At 45.2% G+C, this 24,546-nt stretch overlaps 1 protein-coding gene across 6 annotated transcripts in view; it reads right to left on the reverse strand.

Moving 5' to 3' along the window:
* LPP (LIM domain containing preferred translocation partner in lipoma) overlaps positions 1-24,546 on the reverse strand; it is a 1,982,563-nt gene that overhangs the window by 1,467,488 nt on the left and 490,529 nt on the right. For all 6 annotated transcript variants that reach the window (XM_069617470.1, XM_069617468.1, XM_069617472.1 and 3 more), the window contains one exon: positions 22,949-22,973. The gene's annotated coding sequence lies outside the window, so the exon portion shown is untranslated. The remainder of the gene's footprint in view (positions 1-22,948; positions 22,974-24,546) is intronic.

Genomic DNA, 24,546 nt, shown 5'->3' on the forward strand with positions numbered 1-24,546 from the left:
CAGAAACCTTGGAGTAATGTTCGACTCCTCACTTTCCTTCATCCCTTACATACAGGACCTTGCCAAGAAGTCCCACTTTCAACGCCACCTCTCCAAAGGAATTCTTCCTTTCCTCACTTTCCCCTAGAAGCTCAATGTCTCTAGAGCTCTGGTGCTCTCTAGGCTAGACTAGTGCTATAGCCTCTTCCTTAATCTACCCTCCTTTTCTCTACGACCCATCCAGCTAATCCAGAATAGGGCTGCAAGTCTTATCCTTGGTCTCAAGCCTAGGGACCGCATCTCTCCAGCTCTAAAATCTTGGTTGCTACAAGGATCAAATTCAAATCCCTCTGCATCATCCACAAGGCTGTCTGGGGCCAGGTACCACGCTATCTACAACTTGCCGTCACTAAATACTCTCCCTCCAGATCTGTACGGGCCTCTGGCACCAACTCTGTGTTAAGCGCTTTGCTAAACAGCGAGCTGGTGGCCATTATCTTTTCTTAGCAGTCTCCCTCCTATGGAACAGCCTCCCTCTTCCTCCTGAGCTGGATCGCCTCAAATTCCAGGAGCTCCTCAAGACTCTTCTTTTCACCTCCTCCACTTCCTTCCTCCTCTGCTAATCCCACAGTTGCTGAGATTGGTGACCAGGGCCCTTATGTGTCCTCCCGGGTCCTGGCCTCCCACACCCAATCGCCTACAGCCTCCACCCCATCCCAGCAGGCCTACGTCATGACATGCCTGCACTTACTTATTGGCGGCCGACCACTCCACCCATGCACTTAAAGCTGTTCACTCCCTAGGCACTTAACCCCTTTATACACAGCACTTACCCCCGAACCCCCGCCCCACTCCCTCGTCCCTCTCTGCACTTGCACGTTCTGAATGCTTACATGGCCTAGTAGGTCTTTCATTTTTGTATTTGCTTTCTTCCCATGTTCCCTCCCTACTACCCTGTGGGTACTTTGAAAAACAATTTATTTAATGTGTAAGCGCCTTACAAATGCACAATACATAAATAAAAACCTATTTCGGTTTACGGTCACTTGCACATACAGTTCCCTTCAATCGGCATTACCATATGCCTCACTGTAGCTCTCAGGAGTGCCACGGTATGAGTGGTCCCTCTGTTTCACTCACCGGTTGTCGGCGACTCCTGCGGGCGGGCAACCTCCTTGTTGGCTTCGCGTACACCTCCCTGTGTCCCCACAAGCAGCACTTGCCTCCCACGAACTCCGGTGTGGGCTGCTGATCGCTCTGCCTTTCTCAGGCACTGTTGGTGGCCCGCAAAGCTTTAAAGTCCTCTGTCCCCCTTCAGCTCTGGCTGTGGGCACTAGGCAAAGGGGACTCCCTCAGCCTTGCTCCTTTCACAGCCCGTTGGGGCCTCGCTGGCACGGCTTCCCGACAGCACACGCCGGCTTCCTGGCCTCCAGGAAGAATTCACCAGCCTTCCTTATGGCAGGACCTCAACCCTCTCAGGCCCACTTCTCCCTGGCTTCCCCTCTCATGCTTTTGGCTCCACTTGTATACACCTTTGTCTCCCCAACAGGTTGCAGAGGTGAACCCTTGTGTACAATTGCCCGACTATAATTAGTGGTTTTCATGGGTCATGCCTGACCTTCACAACAGTCTTCAGGCCTCTTCCTCGTCTGAGTACCAGAGTGGTGAAATGACATGTTGGTGTGTACCACTCCTAGTCGCCTCTTTGTCGTCTGAGTACTAAAGTGATATGAACAGGGGGAAATGAGGGGAAGTGATTGGCAACAGCCGTTAAAGGGAGGGGGAGGGCAAGGTTGGTTATCAGAAGGAAAAGATGGATACCATGTCTCGCCTGCGGACAAACTCTACCCAATCCCCAAGGACCCTCCACCCAGGTGGATCCTCCTTCGCATCTGCACCCCCAGTGTCAAGATCCAAATGTGATTGCCTTTCCCTGGCTACCCAACAATATTTTTCTGGAGCTAAAGGCATGCATTTGAGCGAGTTTGAATACACAGAATGCTTTGCTCATGTGGACCTGAACTGGGGGTGAACTTCTAACTGGCTAATCGGTGGTGCAGTGGCATGTGTGACTTATCTCAAATGGCTTATTCTACACAGTTGGGCAGCCTCAGCATTTGGCTGGGAGCAAAAAATGCCTGCAAAATCGGCTGTTCCACTGGGTTCGGAGGACCATCCCTCATTTCCAAAGAGGTTTCCTCTACTCAAAATCGAAAGCCCTGCTAAATTTGAGAAAAGTAGGAGGCGGGGGGGATAGGAGGGTAATCTAGTGCACAGACATCCTTAGAGAAATATAAGAAGAGGATACTCCCACTGAATGCCAAGGCAATATGTACATTTTCTAGTTTTTGTTGTTCACAACGAATATGCTGCTCTTTTGGGGTGGTGTGCAATTCTCATCTAGTCTTAGGAGCGGCAAAAAGCATAAGTACCAACCATCGCATTCTCATGTAAATAGGGCACCCAATGCAAATGTACAAACAAGCGCAAGCGACCTACACAAGTCCAATCAAAATCTCCTGTCCTATCAAAAAGGGACGAGAGCTTTCTGTTTTAAAAAAGAGACTTCTTGTACTTTACTGTTTGAAAGAGATTTCAAGCAACAAAGTCCACGGAACAGACACAATGGGAGCAGAACTATTCTTTTGCTTGAGAACACTAGGGTTACTTTAGGGCTGTCCTTACTCGACTGATATTGAGCCATAGTTAATATTGTGTCAAATTGATGTAAACTTGCTTTCATATATCAAGGAAGACGCCATCTGTTTAGCAGCATTTGGGAATTTCACAGGGTGGGCTTTGACCAGAGTCCTTCTGCAACTGAGGTCCAAGAACAGACAGAGGTGACTGAACCCTAGTTCCCGCAACTGGCTCCCATACCAAGTTTCCGTTCTGATCAACCTTTCACTGATAATCAGCCAACAAGCCTTTGGATGGAGTGAAAGACTGGTAGAGGCACGGTTTGCCATTTCTTTCAGAACTGGTGCCCTAGGGGCAGAGAAGAACAAGTTACTCTCTTACCTGGTAATGTTCTTTCGATGGGATGGTCCGATGACGTATTCCATATCTATGACAGGTAATGTCTGCAGCACAGCTGCAGCGGACATTACCTGTCATAGATATGGAATTCGTCGGAGGACCCAGTCCCCTCGAATAAGAGTTACTTTTATCAATAAAAGTGCAATAAAAGTACACAAATTGAGATCCCGCAGAGCATGTACAGGCCTCCTTTAGTCATGGGACGACTAAGGGAAATGCCACACATTTCATTGATTTTTTGGCTAAGTCATTGGAAATAACAGAAAATAAGGAATAATAGGCTTAGCAAGCATTGACAACGACTACAGTTTAGGCTTGTGTGTAGGCATGAGGCGAGCATTTGCTGGGCACTGCAACAATGATACAGCCAGGTCATAAGATAGCAACAGCTGGAAAAGGATATGAGTACCTGGGGAATACGATAGCAGTGCCTGTCAAATGTCTACAGCATATCTATACACAGCCAAAAATGTTGGTTTTGCCAATACTTGTTTTAACAGGATATCAATTCAAGGAACAGATGCAAGGACACACATATTGCTTAGAAGTCAAGTGGCTGAAGGCAAACCTGGTTAAGACATTTGTATTACACCGGGGGCTCATTCAAATCTGCAATAAGGTAATTTAAACTCAGACGATTGCTTGGAAATAACACTGAGGGCCTCAACTGCACAATGTTTGATGCTACTGCATGATTGGTCTAGCTCCGAGAGTATTTTAGGCAAAGAGAGGCCGGTAGTGGGTGGGACTGAACACAGAACTTAGCATCCCCATGGAAAAGGTGGGTCGGGGGGGTCAATGGGTAGGTAAATTATGTGACTGGATCATCAGTATGACCCTGTCAAAAATTGGGAGGCCGGGGGGGTGGGGGGGGGGAGACTCGATGGGTCACCTGCCCCTGGCATGCCCATTTCTGCGACCTGATGCTCATCAGTCTGTCCTGTCCTGGCCATGTGTCTATTCTTTCAGAGAATACGAGGACAGTATCCACAAGAATCCTCAGAAACCTGACATGGATCCCTGGAAAGCAGAATGAAATAAAAAACACAGGAGCAGTCCACCAGGCAGCTCAGCTGCCTGCACCACAGGAGCAGCCCAGAGCGCAGGGACCAGCTGGCCGCCACACAAGCAATCCACAGGGATTCCTCACCAGAACCCTGCCTAAAGTCTCCTGCCAGGTGGCCAGGAGAGGACAGACGCTTCCCGATTCCCATCCTGGGGGTGGTATACTGCAGGAGGCTCACCAGGGTAGTAAGGAATATCTGTGGGATGAGACCATTTTTTTTCCTCCGATTTTACCATGATGCCAAAAGAGGTTATGGCTTATTGTGATTTTATCATCTCTCCCCCTCCTGTCAAAACTGAGATGATCAATTCCAAGTTTGTAACTAAACCTCTTACATTAAAAGAAGCAAGGCTTTGTATCCCTTAAGTTAAATATCCTCCTCAATACCAAAGGTGCACTGCTAGAAATAATGGAAATGCTGCCTTATCAACATCCTCTTCCTCTAAAAAGGTTAAAAGCAATAATCCCTCTTTTAAAAACATGAAGGGAATTAAATCTACCCTTAATTATATAAAAGAAATAGAAAAACAACTTCCCAAAGCAAACTACATGTCCCATACTGCCATAGGGACAGACACAAAGAAGAAGAGTGCAGAAATAAAGGACAGGCAAGTAGGCCTATCAGCCTTTGCCCAAGTCAGGCAATTAACACAGAGGGTCTACACCTGAACTTAATTTCCCCACCTAAGGAGCATAGCAGAAAGAGAAGAGCACAGTCTTGTAGTTCATGAAGAGGTGTGGTCACTTAGGGGACGCAGGGGTAAGAGGAAAGCAGATTTCACCTGTAAGTCCTGAGAGTCCTGTGTTCAAAAACCCTGCTTGGTCGTGGCGGCACTATGAGATACGTGTTGAAGATGAAAGTCTTCCCAATTGCGCCTAATGACTGAATGCAGAGCCAAGAATGTGCTGCAACCAGAGGTGTACTGAAGCAGGCTGAGGGATCGAGGAGTAAAGGAGACTCCCTGTGGATAAGGCCGGACCAAAGACACCTGTGTTTTGCCAAACGGTGTGGGGTCCCAAGAGTGCCTAAAGGAGAAATGCCCAAAGAGGTCGGGAAGTGGAAGCAATCTGCAAGCATAGGGTTCCGGGAGCCGGTGAGTGAAGTTCTGTATGCAGGATCACTTTTTGAAGCTTTCCGATAACTGTTGCCAGTTTAAGAATATCTTGCGTAAGCAAAGAAGCGGTTCATTGATCTGAAGAGTTGAAACAAGTAAGGGTAGGGTGGTCACCACTAAGTACGCGAGTTTACGTTTCTCTTTTGAAGGTACTTGTAGATTAAATGGCGATCCTCAGAAACCCGATGTATACTACAGTGGTATATAAAACCTTAAGCAAAAAAGTGTCTGGAAACTTCACCAGACCTGAGGTCGCCAAAAAGATGAAGTAAGATGTAGTAAAAACATTGCTCTGAAGAGGTCTACTAACAATGAGAATACATCATCCGTAACGTCAGTGAAAGGCAGAGTTCACGTAGAAAAGAACACTTTCATTCTCTATTGTTGAACTATTAAAACTTACCAGAGAGGTCATGTGTCTCCAATTAAGAAGGGGGAACTTTTTTTCCCCGAATCACCCAGAAATCTAAAGGTGACTTTTGCGACTTGTTACAAGGTAAATTACATCCAAGCAAAGTCGCATGAGAACACTTGTGAAACCCGATTGGAGTCATAGTGTAACTGATAATAAAGGGGAATACAATTTCATGCAAGTCTTTAAAGTTACAAATCTTTCATCAAAGTGGTCATGTGTGCCTAAATCGGTTTCTTCATTGAAGGAAGACCCTTGTAACATTCAGAACAATCACTTTAATAAGATAGAAGTTGATAACCTTAAGAGAGGAGCCAGCATTGCCCAAGTCAGTAGGCAAAACCTTCCTGTAGTGAAACCAGCTTTGTTAAGAACTATTCACCCACATTCTAAGAGTGTTGAAGTTGTTAAGATCCAGTGTCATCTGATACAAGTGTGAAATTGCTATACCAATCTGGAAGTGTGGTAATACAGCTTAAGGGTAGCTACTGGTACCATAACGGTGTGAATGAAATTGGGAAAGGGAGCTGGGTGCTTGTAACAAGAACAATGGTATGGTATGCTAATGTTTATTTGTATAGCGCCTATTCACAAGTGTTTCAAAGCGCTCAAGAGGGGGGGGGGGGGGCAAGGGGAGAAAAACAGTCATTCAGAGCCCTTGAATTTCTGAACGATACAAGCCTGCCACAGGACAGAAATAAGTGTATTAATGTAGTTTTTCCAAGAGCATAGAGGCACAACAATGCAAGAAATGATAAACTATCTTCAGGAATGGTACGTTCCAATCGTGCAACTGCACAGCAGGTATAGAATGGGGGGGGTGTAACCAGTTAGAAACTGGTAAGTTCTGAGAGATGTCATTCTCATGGGTCATTGACCAAGTGCAGAAGCAATGGGGCAAGTGCATGCCCCGAGGCAAGTGCTGTAGGACTGGCGAGCGTGCCAAGACAATCTGTAAGGCTGAAGCGGTTACAGATAAAGGTGAGGCAGTCTGAAAGCAGAGGCAGATTACATTGGTGGGGAGAAGACAGGCAGAAGAGGAAAAGAGGCTGCCCTTGTCTCATAGTTCGGGAAAGAAGAGTGCGTTGCCTACCTGTGGAGGTCGAGTCTCAAAGAGTCTAGTTATAGACGACCTAACTGATCTGTGGTGGTATATTGTTGTCAGTGCATTTTACCCTCAAGCTGATTGAAGATAGTAGAAAACTGTGGAGCAAAGGAGCCTGCTCCCACAGTTACAGTAGTAGAAGGGGGTTGTCAAGAAGAAAGCAACACCCTAAGAAGAAGCATCCTGACAAGTATACTAAAGACACTGCAGAAGTCGAGAAAACCATATAAGTTGTTCAAGTAGAGGTTGTTTCTTTATTTAACAAACTGTGGCAAATCCACCTTGGAAGAAGAATATCCAGGATTACCATTGGTGCTGTTTTCTTATCTGAAATTGGAAGGAGAACCTTTCCACAGAAGGTGGAAAAACTGTGCCAGTGGCATTTTTGTTTGGTGAATTTTCATTTCCTTTTGGAACATATAAGAACTGGTTCAAGACTTTACATTCCTTTTGAACATTGGGAGAAAGTGACTAAGTAATCCTGGGAACGGGATCGACCCAGGACAGGTGAAGGTTATTTGAATCATTGGTTGTTGGTTATTATTTTATGTTGTTCATGTTTTATCTTGAATGTTTTGTTGTTTAGTGTGTGGGTCAGTTTTGTTGATGCTAGGAGATAATTCTCTGGACCACAGTATAGTTAGGGAACTCCCTGATAGAGTAGGCTTAGTGAGGTTTAATTTGCACTTTTTAATTGTAATAAAATGTTTAATTTGGATAAAAACACAAGCAGTTGGCTGCCTTGCATTACTGACCCCTCACAGCAGGCTGGCTGGCATTTCCACAGGAGCACTCCACAGGACAAGCAGGGCGGCCGGCCAACAACCATGATTCATGGTTAAGAATGGTCAATTTACAAGAGAAATGTTATTGTACAAATTATTTTAACCATAGGAGAGTGTGGCAAGTAAAAATCAAGAGACGGACAAGTTGGTATTTTGGGTAAAGGAGATCTTTACTTGAACACCAAAAACCTAAGCTGTCTCTATGTTCCTCGGCCCTAGTCTTAAGAAAATGACAGGAGTCTAAAAGAGTGCTTTTCAGGCTGTGCTACAAATGAATCAGTTATTCATCCAGAAACCTTTGCTAGCCGATTGCAGTCCCTGGCAAAGTAAACTAAAAAGACCTGAACCTTAACAGATTCACTAAGGGCCTTTGCAAAAAACGAAAGAATGGTGGCTGGTTTCCGCTCTGACCCCAGTGTGATGTGCATCAGAAAGGGGTTCCTTGCTCCACTGCACAGTTCACTTAAAGGCACCAAATGTCTCTTCCACTGTGCCCTCCTCGGGCTACATATCAGTCTTCGTTCAGTCTCCCTCTCCCAGGTACTGTTCTCAATATTGAGTTGCCCACCACCCTTTGAAAGCCCCTGGTTCGTAGGTTCACACCAGGTATTCTCCTCAGGCTCCCATCCAGGGAATCTCGTGGTGTCTTCTCCACTCAGTTACCTCCTGATCTTTACCCCTCCCTGGTGTGTCGGGAGTCACATCCCGCCTTGGGCTTTTATTTCTTTCAACCTGGCTTGGCGTTTGGTTTACTCTCTCTCAGCCTTGGGCTCGGATTGTCACCCCCACATTGGGGTCTGGATTTGGTTACCTCTTCTTGGGGTCAGGTTCTTCTGACCCTGCGCCTAGGAGTCTGGTTCCTCTTACCCTGCCTAGGGGTCTGGTTTCTCTCACCCTGCCTTGAGGTCTAGTATGGCCTTTCCACCATCCTCTCGGCTCCCTGGTGTAAATGTGTACCTTTTTGTCTGAGGTTCTCCTCCAGGTAGGCATCCGCGTAGGCTGACGCAGTTTCTCCCTTCTGGCTTCCTCCAACAGTTCTGCGTATGGTGGACTTGCCGCTGTCTTCCTACTGAGCTTTGGTGTCTGGTCCTCGATACGCTGCTAGTTTGCCACTTTGGCGTTTTCCACAGTTAGAGATCCTCGTGGGCCAGAGGTCTACCTTGCTTGACCAGTCAGGATTGCCGAGCATCCTGCTGTCTTGGCAGCAGGTCAATCCACCACGCCAGGCATGTGCTTGCTTCTCTGTCACACCTCCCAAAATGAGGTCTCACCTCCTCTGCAGCTCCACAGGCTTCTCCTCTCAGTAAGTCTATTGCCGATTGGGTCTTTATCCTCCACCCAATGAGAGGGTGGGCTTGTCTCCCATTATACGTTCCAAGTTGAAGAGGGTCAGACACCATACTAGCAATTGGTGTAGAAGTTGCAAGTTATTTTACAAGTTAACTCCCATATAACCAACAAAACTATTAGGTTCCTGAAACAATGGAAGGTAACAGCTATCCCCGTTTAGGGATTGCCTGTCCCCTAAGGGGGTTGGGGTATACCCCCAGTGAGATCTCACTTGCCCTGCCCCAGGCTCACCCATGGGGGGAGGCGACTGATTTCTTGGAATCATCACTAGAGTTATTTTCCATGTAAAGTGTCCAATGCCAAGATGTTGTTTCATTTTTATGTATAAATAGAATCTTTTTAACTCTGGCGATCACACCGCAGTAAACATGGCTGTTTCCAACACTATCATTTTACTAAAATAAAGTAGGTTACATTAACAAAGAAAATGAAATGCAACTGCCAACATAATATATACACAGTAAAAAGGTGTTGTGAAGTTAACCGCGCCAGATAAATTCCTACAGTTAAAGAGCTACAGCACTGGTGAATCTTTTATTGTTGTTTAAGCACAGCCATTATGCTAATGAAGCCGCAAGGCTGAATGCGACAGATCTAATGCTAATGCTAATCCCACCTGCCTTGTTAGTACTGGTTTGTACTTCCACATCTTGCATCTTTACCCCGCTCTCTATGGTGAATGCAAACTGAAGGCCTGTGCTAGGTCTTTGCGATGGGGACTGGAAGGGAGCTCCCCCAAGCCCTCCAGACCTAGTGGCCCACCAGCAAAGGGACCTGCAGAGCAATCTTTCCACATATTTGCAGGGCAAAAATATGCTCTTGCCACTAGCCAGATAATTGAATCTTGGAGAGTAAGAAATGGCGTGCTGTGTATATATGTGTAGAATTTAGGTGACCAGTTACTTTTTAGGGATGCCTTGTACTTTCAGACCTGAAATGTGTATCCCCGTTATTTGTATACACTCTGTTGTACATGCACGTGGCGGTATTGACATGATGCCCTGCAGCATAGTTCGTAAGCCGACAAGGTTAAAAATGAAAAGTAAACTAGCCTCAAGTCCCTCTTGGGACTCCGAATGACTGGTGGTCTCTAGTCGCTGTTTGTTTCTAAAGCACACCTACAGAGAAAGTATTTTCTTTTACACCCCAGAGATGTACGAGGTCCATCATACAGCCGCTCTGCTATAGCACAATCATTATGAAGTTTGTGGAACAAATCTAACCATTGCGGTGATTTGAGTTTTTCTGGATCTGTATTATCCTTGTTCCAGTTCCATCTATGTAAGCACACCTACTCGGTCACTTGGGGTGTAACCTGCTCTGATGCTGCTGCACTCTCTCACAGTGTCCCTCAGGGTTCTGCTCTTGGTCCTTTTTTCCTTTCTATACTTCCCCTCTTGTTTCTATTATCTCCTCTTTCGGGTTATCTGCAGAGGCGGATTTAACAGTCACCAGGCAGACAAATTGTGAGTGGGCCCGTGTGCCTTGCCCCGCCCCATCCCTTCCCACACTGATCAGATTGTACTTTAAGAGCTGGAACAGGGTCGGTGCCGGTCTGCAGCATGTGTGGCTGCACTTGGGGGGGCCAGTGGCGGCACTCATGGGGCCCTGCGCAGAGGGTGCCATTGACTCGACTCAGTCCCTCTCTCTATCTATAGCAGGCTGCAGTGTGGGCCTGGTGTTCTTCCCGTGTGGTGCTCAGGTACACTCACGGGCGCCTGCAGGCTGCATCAGAGAGAAGGTTGCAAAAAAGTTATGTTCGGTTGCATGTTATGGTGAATGTGCGTCCAATGTTTCTAAAACCTCTGTGCTTCTCTTTATGTGCTTTAAACAAGGATTTATTTGTGCGGATGAAATGAAATGTACAGCCCTGGTCGTTCCTTTCTAGAATGTGCTCCTCACAGGACACCCTGTTTCTATGACTTCCAGGCAGTGTGTTTGATGAGTCTATCCAAAAGCAGACCGTGCTGGTGGTCTCCCTACATATGCCTAAAGCTAGACATGTCATCAGATATAGATGCAATTTGCATAGAACCCTACACACGTTTCGTAGAATACACTGATCATTGTCCAACAATCAACTATTTTGCACGTTCCTTAAATGAATAGCTTTACTCATTATGATATGGGAGCTTATCTCTGGCTTTTCAGTCAACACTTAAGTGAAATGCAATGGCGCCATATTTTGCTCATCAACACTGTATCCGGCGTTATAAGCCACTGTCATGACCACTGCCCCTTGCCCTGGCAGTCAGGCCCCCTTGGCCGCACCACGGTGTCTCATCATGGCCCCAAGGGCCCAATCAAGTCCCCCAAGACTCTCTTGGAGTCAGTCCTGGCGCCTTTGGCGCCAGGCTCATATGGCAGAAGGGGGAGCTGGAGCTCTCAATAGCAGTGTCACAACATGGATGCCCCCACATGGTTCAGTTCCAGAACTGAACCATGCGGTCTAGCATTTAGGGTGTGGTCAGGCCTGAAGGCACCTGGAGGCTATATAAATCCACGCCCAAGCTGGAGAACACGCTTTGCGTTGCTCTGCTCTTGCAGCGTGATGTTCATCACGACCTGTCGGTTCTTCCTCAGCATTCTGGGCCTACACCTGCATGAAGAAGAAGACCATTAGTTATTCTTACCTGTTAGCGAGCCCAGCTCCAGTCATCCACTCCAGTGTCCCGAACATCCAGCATCTCGGCGAAAGCTCGCTCTCTCCCTCCCCTGGAAGCCGCAACCTGGGGGGAAAAAAAGAGAAAAGCACCATTAGTAAGCGTTTATTCTTCACATTTTAACAACAATCGGCAGACTCACGCTTACCTGAGTTGAACTTGCTTCTGGGTTCAGGCCATTCAGGTCTTCCGACAACCTGCAAGAGAAAAGGCAAGGCTGATTAACACGCATAATTACTCAGAGGCAATTCGAACAACACCCACTCACCGCTCCGCATCCTCTCAGCAGCTCATCATCCGGAACATCACAGCGGCCTGCAAGAGAGGGACAGCACAGGTTAGGAATCCGCAAGAAAAGCACATAGCGCCGCGCTCCACGCTTTCATTTACCATCTCGAGCACAGCCCCAGCCAGCACAGCATCTTCAGAACTCCTTCCGCACCCAAGAGAGAAGGAAAGACATTAACAGGGGCAATTGCAGTTTAAGGACAAGCTGTCAAAACAGCAGACTTGCCTGAGGAACTGAGCCGCAGCAGGACTGGACTCACAGGGCCCGCACCAGTGAAGTAACTCTGTTGCGACGTGGCCATCCACGACGCACTCCTGCACAGAACAGCAGGACGGAGAGCACACCATATCGAAAACCAAGGCGAGGAAAAAACACTAAGGGGTCGTTTGGTCCACAAGGGAGGTGGGCTCAGGGAAAAAGAGACTATAAGCTAAAATCCAAAACTCCTGTATTCCATACTAGGTCCTTGGCAGAAAAAGAACCTGAGGGAGTGGGTCCAGGTCGGAAGCAAGCAATCCAGCCAGATTGGGTGGCGTCCCTGTGGATACCAGGTGAGCGTTAGAGCCACTAGCCATGGCTTCTGAATGGTGTCTTCATGTACCATCCATGAATGCTGAGGATGTAATGGGGTACTTTTTGGTATTAAAAGGTAATAAGTGTTTTACTTCTGTATGTAACAACTCTATAATTTGGGTGCACTCCTTTCATTACATTAGTAATATTTCAAGTGTGTGTGGCGTAAGGACACCAGCAGTGAAATGCGCAAAATGTTTCTGCAGGCTGTAGGAGATATCCCATGATATGACCTCCTGTAATGTCCTCTCCCATTGCCCTGAACCCTTTCATCTCCAACATTAGCTTCAGGCTTGATCTTTCAATATTACCACCGTTGACATCAAAACCTGGCAAGGAGGCCCAGATGTGTCTAGCTAGAGTCACAGCTCCAAACACAGAAAACTTTTTTTTCAACTGAACTTTAAAAAATGAATCCTTTATCCCTAAAGTTCACCATTGTGCAACTCCTTCCACTCTAGGCTTCTCCTCCATGACCCGTCCACTTGGGGCCCTCTGTCAGTTTTGCCCACAGGGCCCTTTCCCTTAAATCTGCCACTGGTTATCTCATCACTTTCATGCTGAGGATACTCAACTCTTTCTTCTCGTTTACCCCCATTATTGACTCTAATCTTTCAGCCCGTCTCTCGGCTATTTAAGCATTGATGTCTGATCATTTTCTGGTTCTTAATGCTTCTACCACTGAAGTTCTTTTCTTTCCAGCCTCTACTGTTTCCTTTCCTTCCCCTCCCTCTTCGGTTCTTTCCCCCTTCACGTCTCCCCAATTCACTCAATAGCTTTGATCTTGGTTTCTATCTTGACTGATCTCTCTCATCGTATCTCTATTTCTTGTCGAGGTCCCCTGTTTAATATTCGTAAGGTTCGCTCCTTTCTCACCCCTGTGCCACTAAACTGCTCAGATCTTTGTTAATTTTCTGAAGGTTGTTTTTTGCTCTACATTGCTCTTTGGTCTTCCAGTTTCTCGTCTAGCCCATCGCAAGTCTATTTTTAACTCTTCAATTCATCTTCTCCATCTCCTCTCTCCTCGTGACTATTTCTGAATCGTTATCTTCTTTAGGATGGCTTTCTTTTTTATTCACGACTCAATTTTCTTTGTATGGTATTTAAATCTTGTCACAGTCTTTCACCAGTCTATCTTGCATCTCTTGTGCCTTTATGCTCCTTCAAGATCTTTTTGTTCACAGTCTTAGTTTCAGTTCCTCGCCCTTCCTGTGCGCAATCACGTTTTTGTCCGGTTTCACGGCTTGCCCCTTTTCATTGGAATGCTCTCCCTCTTTCTCTTCGCTCTAATGACTCATATTCTGCTTTCCGTACTGTGTTGAACAACTTTTTATTACAATCTTAACTTTTTCTTCCTTCGCCGTGTTTTTCGTTAATTTTTACCATTATGTTCAAAATGTAATTGTACTGTACACCTTATCTCTCAATAAAGAAGTCAACAAAAGAAAAATCATGGCACCACCACTACCCACTAGAGCAAAAAAAAACATAACCCCTGACAACCTCCTACCACTACTACTGCCAACCCTCAATGCTCTCCCCGATAATCTAAAACCAGAACGCCTAGTAGAAAACTATAACAATACCATAAAAAAAGGACTAGACATCATTGCCCCTCTAAAACTGCAAAAAAGCAAACAGCAAGCCCACCTGAACACCTGGTTCACCCCACATCTGAAAGAACTTAGACTGCACAAAAGAAAACTTGAAAGCCAATGGCGCAACTCCCCTACAGAAGAGAACAAATCACAACTCAAACTTTATGCAAACAACTACAAAAAAGAAATTCTACTCACCAAAAAGAAACTATTCAATGAAAGAATCGAAAAATCGAGCTCCAACACCAGAGAACTATTTGCTATACTAAGGGAACTAGAATCCCCTATACCCCCACCAGACAATATAATTAAAGATAAAGTATGGTGCACCAGCGTCCAAAACGCCCTAACTAATAAAATCAAAACTCTCCAAACCAAAATCGCTCTGAAAAAAGACTCTCTCACCACCAATGAAGCATCTCCCAGCAACCACGACAAAACAGCCAACCGTCCAGGCCAGAATCTCTTCAGATTTACCAAAATATCTATCCCAGAAACAGAAAAAGTTATAGCCTCACTTAAACCATCTAACTGCAAAGGCGACAACTGCCCTCCCCAGATAATCAAGGATGCTGCTAGGGATCTAGCCCCCTTTATAACCAAGCTGATCAACGCATCCTTCTCCTCCAACACCATACCAAGTAACCTCAAAGAATCTTGGGTCCTGCCTCTCCTCAAGAACCAAACCCTAGACCCCGCTATTCCCACCAATTACAGGCCCATCACCACGGTGCCATTCCTGTTAAAGATAATAGATAGAGTAGCATACCTGCAGATTCAGCAATATCTTGAAACTCACAAACTACTAGGCACCCACCAATCAGGCTTCAGACCGAAGCACGGCACCGAAACAGCCTTAATCGATCTTAAAACCCAGATCAATGAGATTAACGACAAAGGGAACACTGCCATGTTACTACTCCTCGATCTGTCTGCAGCATTTGACCTGGTAGATCACGCAGTCCTGTGCGAACACCTGGCCTCAGCAGCCCACTTCTCGAAAGAGGCCATAGCCTGGATCCAATCATTCTTGGACAACCGAACTATGAGGGTCTTCTCCACCCTAGCCTCAGCAGACCCCATTAAAATAACCTGTGGGGTGCCCCAAGGCTCCTGCGTCTCTCCCACCCTCTACAACATCTTTACCAAGCCCCTATTTGACAAGTTGGACAGACTGGGTGTCTCATATACCAATTATGCAGATGACACCCAGATCCTCATACCCCTTTCAGGCAACTACGCTTCAGATACGGCCTTGGTAAACAAAATATATCTCATCATTCAGGCATGGATGGCCACACACGGTCTATGTCTAAATGATGAGAAAACCGAAATCCTGCTCCTCGGATCCAATACCAATCTCAAAAAACTCAGTTCCAACTATAAGGCCTTCAACATTGATGGCAACACCATCACAGTGGCCAAAACAGTGAAAACACTAGGCTTTCACCGTGATGCAACCATGTCACTAAAAAAACAAGTTAACTCACTAGCATTCTCCACCGCCTACACATGCAAGCTAATTAGGGCAAGTAGAGCCTTCCTCACCCAAGCTAGCTGCATCATCATAGCCAACGCCCTAATACTATCCAAACTGGACTATTGCAACGCCATGTACCTAGGAGCCAACAAATGCATAACCAACAAACTACAGACACTACAAAACAACGCTCTCAGAACAGCCCTCAACCTACCCTCCAAGGAACACATCTCCAACAAAAGGAGAGAACACAAATGGCTTAAAATCCACGACCGCATCTCCCTCAAAACGGCATCACTCACCTACAAATGTTTAAACAACGCAGCCCCCCCCTATCTCGCATCCAGAATAAAGAAAAAAACGTCCACCCGCCCCACCAGATCGATTAATTCCTACTGCCTGCAGGTACCCAATTTCAGACAAAAGAAAACCGGCGGCAGCAGCTTCCCTGTCTTGGCAGCCCAACACTGGAACGCCCTCCCACTCTACATTAGGACAGACCAATCCTACTACAGCTTCAGGCGAAACACCCTCACTTGGCTGCGGGCCAATGATCCTCACGACTAACCCTGCCATCTAATCTGATCATGCCAGTACTATAACCTGACTACCATGCACAGCCTTAAATATGTAAATATGTAAATGCAACCGAACTGCCCCTATGCACAGCACTAATTATGTAAATTTGTAAGCTTTCGCTCAATTATATGTATATATGCACATCCCACACAATGTAACTGTAAATGTAATGCTCTCTTTCTCATGCCTATCTTATTCTGTAACCAAGTTTTTATGTAATCCTATCTTCCTGACCTCTGTTGCGCCCTGTTACCTCTGGGTTTTGCGCGCTATACTAAATAAATAAACAAAATAAACAAATAAAATGGATCTGTACAGCACACTGGTGTAAGGTGCTATATAATTATATAAATAATAAATACAAATGCCGTCATTTAACCAAAATCATAGGCTGGTGCTAGGGATGTTACATGATCTAGACCCACAATAATACAGTAGGAACTAAGTGCATGAAAACAAAATCTATAAAATGTGTAGAACAAATGACTTCAATGGCTCATTAAAGCAGAGACTTTACAAACTAAAATACAATTGCACTAAATGTCGGTGAAAGCACTCCCATCACAATCACAGGGCAATCAAACAATCCTTTTCACGTGGGATTTGAGGAGAACAAACCGCAACTCCCTAAAAAAGTTTGGAGAATAGTGTGAGTGTACACTGCAAAAACCTGTGTCTCAGAGACGGTTCTGAAGGGAAGCGGATGTCTACCACAAGCATCTTCCACAGCAACGCATGTATGAGCTTCAGAAATACTGGAGCGAAACGAATAAATGCGTGTGGCACAAAGAAAGGATTGCCTTACGTTGCTAAGCAGAGCAAACCATGAGGAGCATTGTGCCCAAATGTCAATCCCACACGAATTCCTGTGCCCGGGAACATTCCAAACAAAATTCAGGCCATCAGATCACAGTACTACACCTCAGTACAGACACCTAAACAGCAACGGCTCCTTGGCTCTTTTTACGCCCCTCACATTAGGGTTAGCTGGCACCCCAAGGATGTTACAACCCGTGTTCAGTGCTTTTCTTAATTAAAATAATTATTCAAAACAAAATCTCACTATTTTTGATCGTGTTCCACCCATCGTGACTTTTGGAACATTCAACGTTATTTACGCAAGTGCAGCGCCACTAAGCTACACCCGGCAAGAGGACTCACTCCCCTTCCTTTGGGAGATTAAGGTAGATCTGCAACTACAACTATATACACACAGGCTCATTAATAAAGCAAACAGGGCTTGGATTACGACTACACATTTGAAGTCCCTCGCTATCCATTCACGACCTTAAAGCCACCTCTCCTGTTGCAGGTATCCTTGCCTGGCGATCATTAGGAAGGCCATTTAAGAATTGCTCCGTTAGTATTACACCGCGATACACGCTTCTAAAGTCTTTGGAACGGCGAGGTCCTCTTTTTCTATGGTGACACAATCTATTTTAAACCCAGCAGAATGAAATCGAAAGGTCTGAACCATAAACCTGGACATCTTTGGGTGTAGTCTAGACATCAGTAGCCCTGGGCTCTGCTTGCCAGCGCCGGGGAGCGGTTTGCACGCCCTGTGATTTAATCGGTTAAAGTCAGAATGCCTTTGTATTTGGGGAAGTGTCGCCATGATTAACCCCGTTTTCTTAATTTGCATCAGGTGTCCAATAAATTATGTTAAAAGCGTACACTGCTTCATTTTCATGGAGGAGTATCATTTTATGTCCCTGCCTGATCACCACGAAGGAGTCAAGGGTTGTAAGAGGTCATGCCCGCAACCCCTATGGTTGTGAAGAAATAATGCAGTGGATTCTGAACCGGGTTTTAGCACTAGTCCGCTACTGTGCGATCTTGGGCAAATGACTCCACCTCGTCCGTCCGCCCCCTCCACCCCCTCAGAGCCACCCCAGCTTCAGTTTTCTTTTCCTACACATTCTCATAAATAAACTGAACCAATATGAAGTGCTATTATTTATTAAATCAAAAATATTAGGGGAGAGTAGATGTGAAGTGCCAAGTTTCAGACTTTGAAAGCCAAACTATATGGATCCAAACCTTGGTGTCCCAACTTCACCCAAACGATTTGATCCTGCACATGTAAAATCCGATGCCTTCAATGTATATCACTGAGCAACTGTACACTCTCCATGTTTTAAAATGCGTCAGGAGAAGGTAGCCTACACCATCTATCTAGGGGTTAACTTGGGGCTGACAAACAGGCCATGTTTCCCATAAACATGGCTTCCCGATTGGGGCCTTATAGCGCCCCCCTTGGCCATGTTTTTTTCAAATATTTATTAGTCATGGGAGGCCTATCCAAGTTATGCACACTTTGCCTTATTGACACTGTGTTATCATTAAAATCCTAAAAAAGCTTAAACCCATTCACCACCTCAATCTGCTGCCCAATTTTGTGCAGATCTATTTTCTGAAAAATCACAATCATCGATTTATCATGGCTCCATAACAACCTGTTCACCTTTGAATATGTTATGTTACTGCACTGAGAGATATACCCTGCTACACAGTCATATGCATGCTTTGCAGTTGCCCTGGTGAATCGGAAATAAATGGGCTTACGTTAGTGGCTGTGAGGGGAGAATGCAAGCTAGCTTTGCAGTTGTGTTGATGCGTGCAGCCTGAAGTACCTAGAGCTCCGAGTGCAGAACTGTTTCTAGGTGTTCTGTGGCGAGAGCATAGAGACCCATCTGTTTGGAGGGAAACCGTGGGTACCTGTAGCGCTACAACACATTGGCCAGGGCTCTGGTATGCAGGTTGGTTCCAGGGGTGTAGAGTTTTATTGCATCTGTCTGCAAGCTAGGCACTTTAAATTAAAGGTTCTACGAAAGGTCCTGCACCATTTATCACCGCAACTACATGCTGCGGTCGTTGCTTCAGCCATTGTATCCGATGCGTTGTTGGCAAAAGCTTCAGAGTTCAGCAGCTAGAGGACTCCAATGTCTCCAGTTCTTCGTCGCCTGCATTGGCAACCTATATCCACGAAGATTCCATTTAAATTCGTGTGCATAGTTCATCAAACTTTTTACAGCATTAGTGCAGAGTACCTTAGTCTAAATTGTGTTCAAATGTACCCCGACGATCATTTCGTATACCACATTTTAGACAGGCCTGCATTGGGGGTCGTGCCTTCTCAGTAGCCGCTGCTAAGCTTTGGAACTCAATTCCTCCCCAACTCTGTGCTACTGAGAATCATCTCTCATTTTGACGATCCCTAAAAACCTTCCTCTTATAGGACTGGGACCTCCCGTTTCTGGCTGCCTTTTCCAGTTTTATTTGCGCCAAGATGCACTTGGACGTACTTTGTGCTTTATAAATAGTTAAAACATAACATGCATGTTGGATGGGGTGCTCAATTTCCATGTGTGCTTGACTTAGTCCACATACAGACTGATTTGCAATTTAGAATTTGAGCGCGTCAGTGCAGGAATAAGTTAGTGAATCTCTTGGTGGGCATGTTGGCGAGAAGCTCTGGCAATCTTGCAATCACAAGAGTGTGGGAGCTCCTCTACTGAGAACTAACATGCTTCAAAAACATTCTATGGCGTTTCTTCCACTTATGGTTGTAGACCTTCCCGAGTCGAAGAAATTCTATACAATGGGGAATTTGACCCATGTTCGTTCCCAGTAGAGGGGCTCCCACTCTCCTCTTTAATTCTGAAATCACATATTTAATCATAACATAGCAGAGCACGGCATGAAAGGAATAAAGCATTAAAAAAGCATTGCAAGACAGAATAACCCTGTCGCCTCCCGGCACTCCTGCCACTGCCCTGCACTTTTTCACTTTGATACCGTCAAACCCTCGCTCTCAGATACTGCGTACACCATACAACACAAGGATCTGGAAATGAGCAAATATGGGGAGGCAGGAGTCTAAAGACTCGAGTTGTTACCATAACCAAAGTGCAAAGGATTATGGGAAGCACAAACTTTTGGTTCACAGAAAGGGTTGTCCGAGATATGAAAACTCCCAGCACTATTTCACCACTTTTGCCTGCCAGTGCAATGACCAGTGTTTCCGGCAGTGGCCAGAATCCATAGTCACTGCTCCTACAAGCCTACTCTAGTGTCTCAAAAAAGTCACAGACCCCTCTCACCCGGCAAACAAAAGGCATCCACTTGCGTCAGAGCCCACCGCAATTCTAATCTTGTTATATACAATAGCAGTAAATAAATCATCAAGCGAGGCCAAATGTGTTTTATACAGAGTCCCCAATTTCAGCTAAAGAAGAGATGTGCAGAATCGCAGGGTTGTTTTATGCCTCTCAACAGAAGGCCTTTTGAGACTCCCCTCCTCATATTTAATCTTAGTTTTGCAGCTGCATTTGGATATAGGGCAATGATCACAGTCGAGCAATCCTTTATGCCCCATTTCACAAGTGTTTACCCATAATGGATGTTCGTTTACTAGAATAAAAGCTGCAGGAACATCTAAAAAGCTGCATATAGGGAGGGGGATTTTCCCTATAGTGCTTGCTGTGACAGACTCCTGGTCCTTTCTGACAGCCCTGGAGGAAAGAGGCACCATAGCATTATCCAATCTGTTCGTTTTTTGGAACAATACATTAGCAAAGATTGTGTCGGGCACATTAAAAGAAATGATTACATAATTAGATGTGTAATCTCGAATGTTTAAACATGGGGTTTAATGTACAGTTCTTCCATGAAACCGGTATACTACCTGCTTTCCTAATATTTTTAAATAGCAAAAACAAATGTGACCTCATCTATTTGCATATTTGGTCAATATTAAATTAAATATGCAGTCAGAACCGTACGCCCTGGGTAGTGCGAGACAGGCATGGTATCAAGAGATGACACAGACGAGATGTAACAGTTTAGAAAACCTTAATTAAAATGTTAGAGTGGATGTAATGCCTAACATTTCCTGCAGCTGTGGTGGGAACAGCCCTACCTAAAGAAACTATGTAAGAGTCCAAGTCTGTAAGTTTAACTCAAAAGTCTGTCTGCGTCAAAACCTATGCTTGCCCTCGCATCTAATACAGAAATGTAGTGCAGGGATACTCCAACTTAAATAGTGTTCAACAAAGTCTGGCGCAGTCTCTAGCTCCCTTCACAAGTTCAGGATGCAGTTCTGACCACAAAGTTAAAAAAGGTGCTTGGGGTTCCCTTCCCCAAGCTTAAGCACTGTTGTACCAAATCAACCATGTTCCAGAGCAGGTCAAGGATTCCCTTCCCCAAGCAGGACTGTCCAAAGCAACAATATGTCAAAGGAGCTCAGGGGTTCCCTTCCTCAAGCAGGACAGTCCAAAGCAACAATATGTCAAAGGAGCTCAGGGGTTCCCTTCCCGAAGCATCAAGCAGGACTGTCCAAAGCAACAATATGTCCAAAGGAGCTCAGGGGTTCCCTTCCCCAAGCAGGACGGTCCAAAGCAACAATATGTCAAAAGGAGCTCAGGGGTTCCCTTCCTCAAGCAGGACGGTCTAAAGCAACAATATGTCAAAGGAGCTCAGGGGTTCCCTTCCCCAAGCATCAAGCAGGACTGTCCAAAGCAACAATATGTCAAAAGGAGCTCAGGGGTTCCCTTCCCCAAGCAGGACGGTCCAAAGCAACAATATGTCAAAGGAGCTCAGGGGTTCCATTACCCAAGCATCAAGCAGGACGGTCCAAAGCAACAATATGTCAAAGGAGCTCAGGGGTTCCATTACCCAAGCATCAAGCAGGACGGTCCAAAGCAACAATATGTCAAAAGGAGCTCAGGGGTTCCCTTGCTCAAGCAGGACTTGTCCAAAGCAACAAAAAACCAAATAATGCGAGGGCTATTTGTTCACTTTTTCAGGGAGCTGTTGCAAAATTGGCAAATTCGGATTTCTGACATACAACCCCTGCCAATGTTGTTGGGGCCACTAGGAAAGTAAGTAGAAGGGCTTTGCAGACTGTGTTTCCTTGGGCTTTAACATGCCCCAGCTCCCCATGCAGTAAGTTCCAGACATACCACTGGCACAGCGAACACCTCTTCAGCATTTTCGGCGCTGCGTTTTATGGAAGACAGAGGAGTCCCACATTTCCTTCTCATTCCTTACAGAGAAGCTGATCTATCCCTGGCCCTCATCCCAACCATCTACCAGACTTCGCTCCTCCCTACCACTACCACATTTTCTATCATACTCCTCCTTTGCACCTCCGACAGGCAAAACCACTTAGATGCAATGAACTATGGCAGTAGGCTCTATACAAATGCAATATAACATATTTGATACAATACTGAGATACTGTAACATATGCGTGACACTGCTGTGAAATGCAAAATAAACATTTGTTTTAAAACTTTTTTTTTTTTTAAAGAAAGACACTAGTGACAATCTAGTTGCAGGCGGGCAGATGAAAGGCCACCTCCTCAGATAGCAAGGACTCTATGAATGCCAGTCACTCTTACTGTAGAAAAGGGCACTAGATTTCAGTCACTGGAAGACTAGTGCACTGTTCAATCGCTCCCCAATGGGCAAGGTTGCCAAACAATGTTAAGCACCATTGGGGGTCATTTAACATTCAACGATGGCACCTGCCGGGCATATTGATGCCCGATGGGCTCAATTAACTGCTCAAGACCCTTTGGGTGCCTCTGGCTTTGTGTGGAGTTATGCTACAGCTTCAAGCTCTTCATTAAGGGGGCCGGCGCGGAGTAGCCCCCACTGCAGTCTAGTCTTCCCTAGATTAATTCACGATTTCTGCCCCAATTCAGAGGTCAGGCAGAGTTTGCAAAATAATGTATTACTTAAAGCGATGTTGTGTTTAGGTGTAAAAGCAGTAGAAACACTCATGACTTTAAGATCTTTGTTTTGTAATGTGATGAGCGATTCAGAAGGGAAATATGTACATTGATCTTTCATCGACTTTTTCTGCAGCCGGTTCACACATTTAAAGAAAGTTCTAAATAGTCAGCTTACCTTTATAGTCTGTGCTTTGCAGTTTCTAGAGAGGAGAGAAAGGCTAATGTAAATAAAATCACATTAAAAAAGCACAATGCAATGAGTGAACGCAGTATAAACTGATTAATGTAGTACTTGTAAGCGAAACATGCACATTTCCATGACAGAAGCTATAGGCTATTGGCTATCGTCCCACACATTGGACTCAAATTCAAGAGTACTGAAAGTGAACGAGGCAAGGAAACCTCCCATTCCCATAGTTAACATAAGCTGCAGGGGTCATTCACCCGACAAGCATCCTTTGTGCTCTCACTCATCTGGTACCAACAAAATGGCTATTGAACGCCACCCTTTTGCACCCTTGGTCTACTACAACTGTTCTGTGATAGGTCCCACAGCTGGCAATGTAGGTAATCCTGCTCAACTAGGCTCCAGGGGTTTGGACAACTTCACAGTGCCCATTGAAACTTTCAACTAATCGTGCAGCTTAACGTGGTGGACCACTGTTTGTCAGGAAAAAACCGCCCAGCGTCTGATCCTTCTGCGATTTCATCAGTCCATGATATGGAATCAACATTCACATGTGAAAGGCAATTTAAAAGAAACACTGTTAATGGTTTTGGCTTTTGTGCGGGCATTTTCCTGGCAAATGGTGTCAGTACCTGGGCAGATTATGGCAGTAGCAGGCAAACACCTATCTAATGCCTAGACAAGAATCAAAAGCACTGCCTTTGCTAATGTTTTTTAGCAGGACTCCGGTGCAAGGAAAAGATGCAAGAACACACTTGCTGCTTAGAAATCAAGTGGCTGAAAGACTTGATTAAGACGGGTTTATTAAACCAGGAACTAGTGTAGAGCTGTAATTAAGCCAAACTCTTTCAGAAGAGTGCTTTAAGTGCTCTATTACCAGAGGTAGAAGCAGCGCAAAGAGAATCCAAGAGAATCCAAGAGCAGATAGTGGACCAGAACAACAACAACAAGAACTACCATGGCCTTGGGCAGTCCATGGGTGAGGAAAAAGCCAAACACTCTCAGACTGTGTCCCTTCCTCACATCCTACATCTGTCCTATTCGAAGCCAATAGTTTTCGCATATAGGCAACGTTTACACTGCCACCCAACAGTCAAAACCAATAAATAACATGGTGAGCTGGAAAACCTGTGTGGTTTCTGTTATGCTGAGTGAGAAACTGAGGTAAGTAAACATGACAACCAGGAAGGTGTGAAGTTGTCAGGTAATGCCTGAGCAGTACTCGCCTTTGAAATATGTATACATTATTGTATTGTTATAGTTGTCTTTAGTTCCTAGGAACTTTTACAACTGTTATGATTCTTTATGTAAAAATAATTTTATCAAAATTCATTGTTTGTCTTATTTAGATGTTACCAAACCATATGCCACAATAAACATTCATACATTATTATTAAAACCATGAAATTCCGATTTGCACTTCAGTTATCTACAAAACCACCACATTACAGCCTTACTGATCAGCTTTAGCAAACTAAAAGTGTCACTCATGGATACACACCAACTAAAAATCACTTCTGTTTTCTAGATCTAAATTACATATTCGTCATGTTATTTACTCCTTTTTCATTTTGGTAGTTCAAAAA

This window comes from Ambystoma mexicanum, chromosome 10 (assembly GCF_040938575.1).
Source record: "Ambystoma mexicanum isolate Mex_15411 chromosome 10, UKY_AmexF1_1, whole genome shotgun sequence".
In the NCBI taxonomy this organism is placed as follows: domain Eukaryota; kingdom Metazoa; phylum Chordata; class Amphibia; order Caudata; family Ambystomatidae; genus Ambystoma; species Ambystoma mexicanum.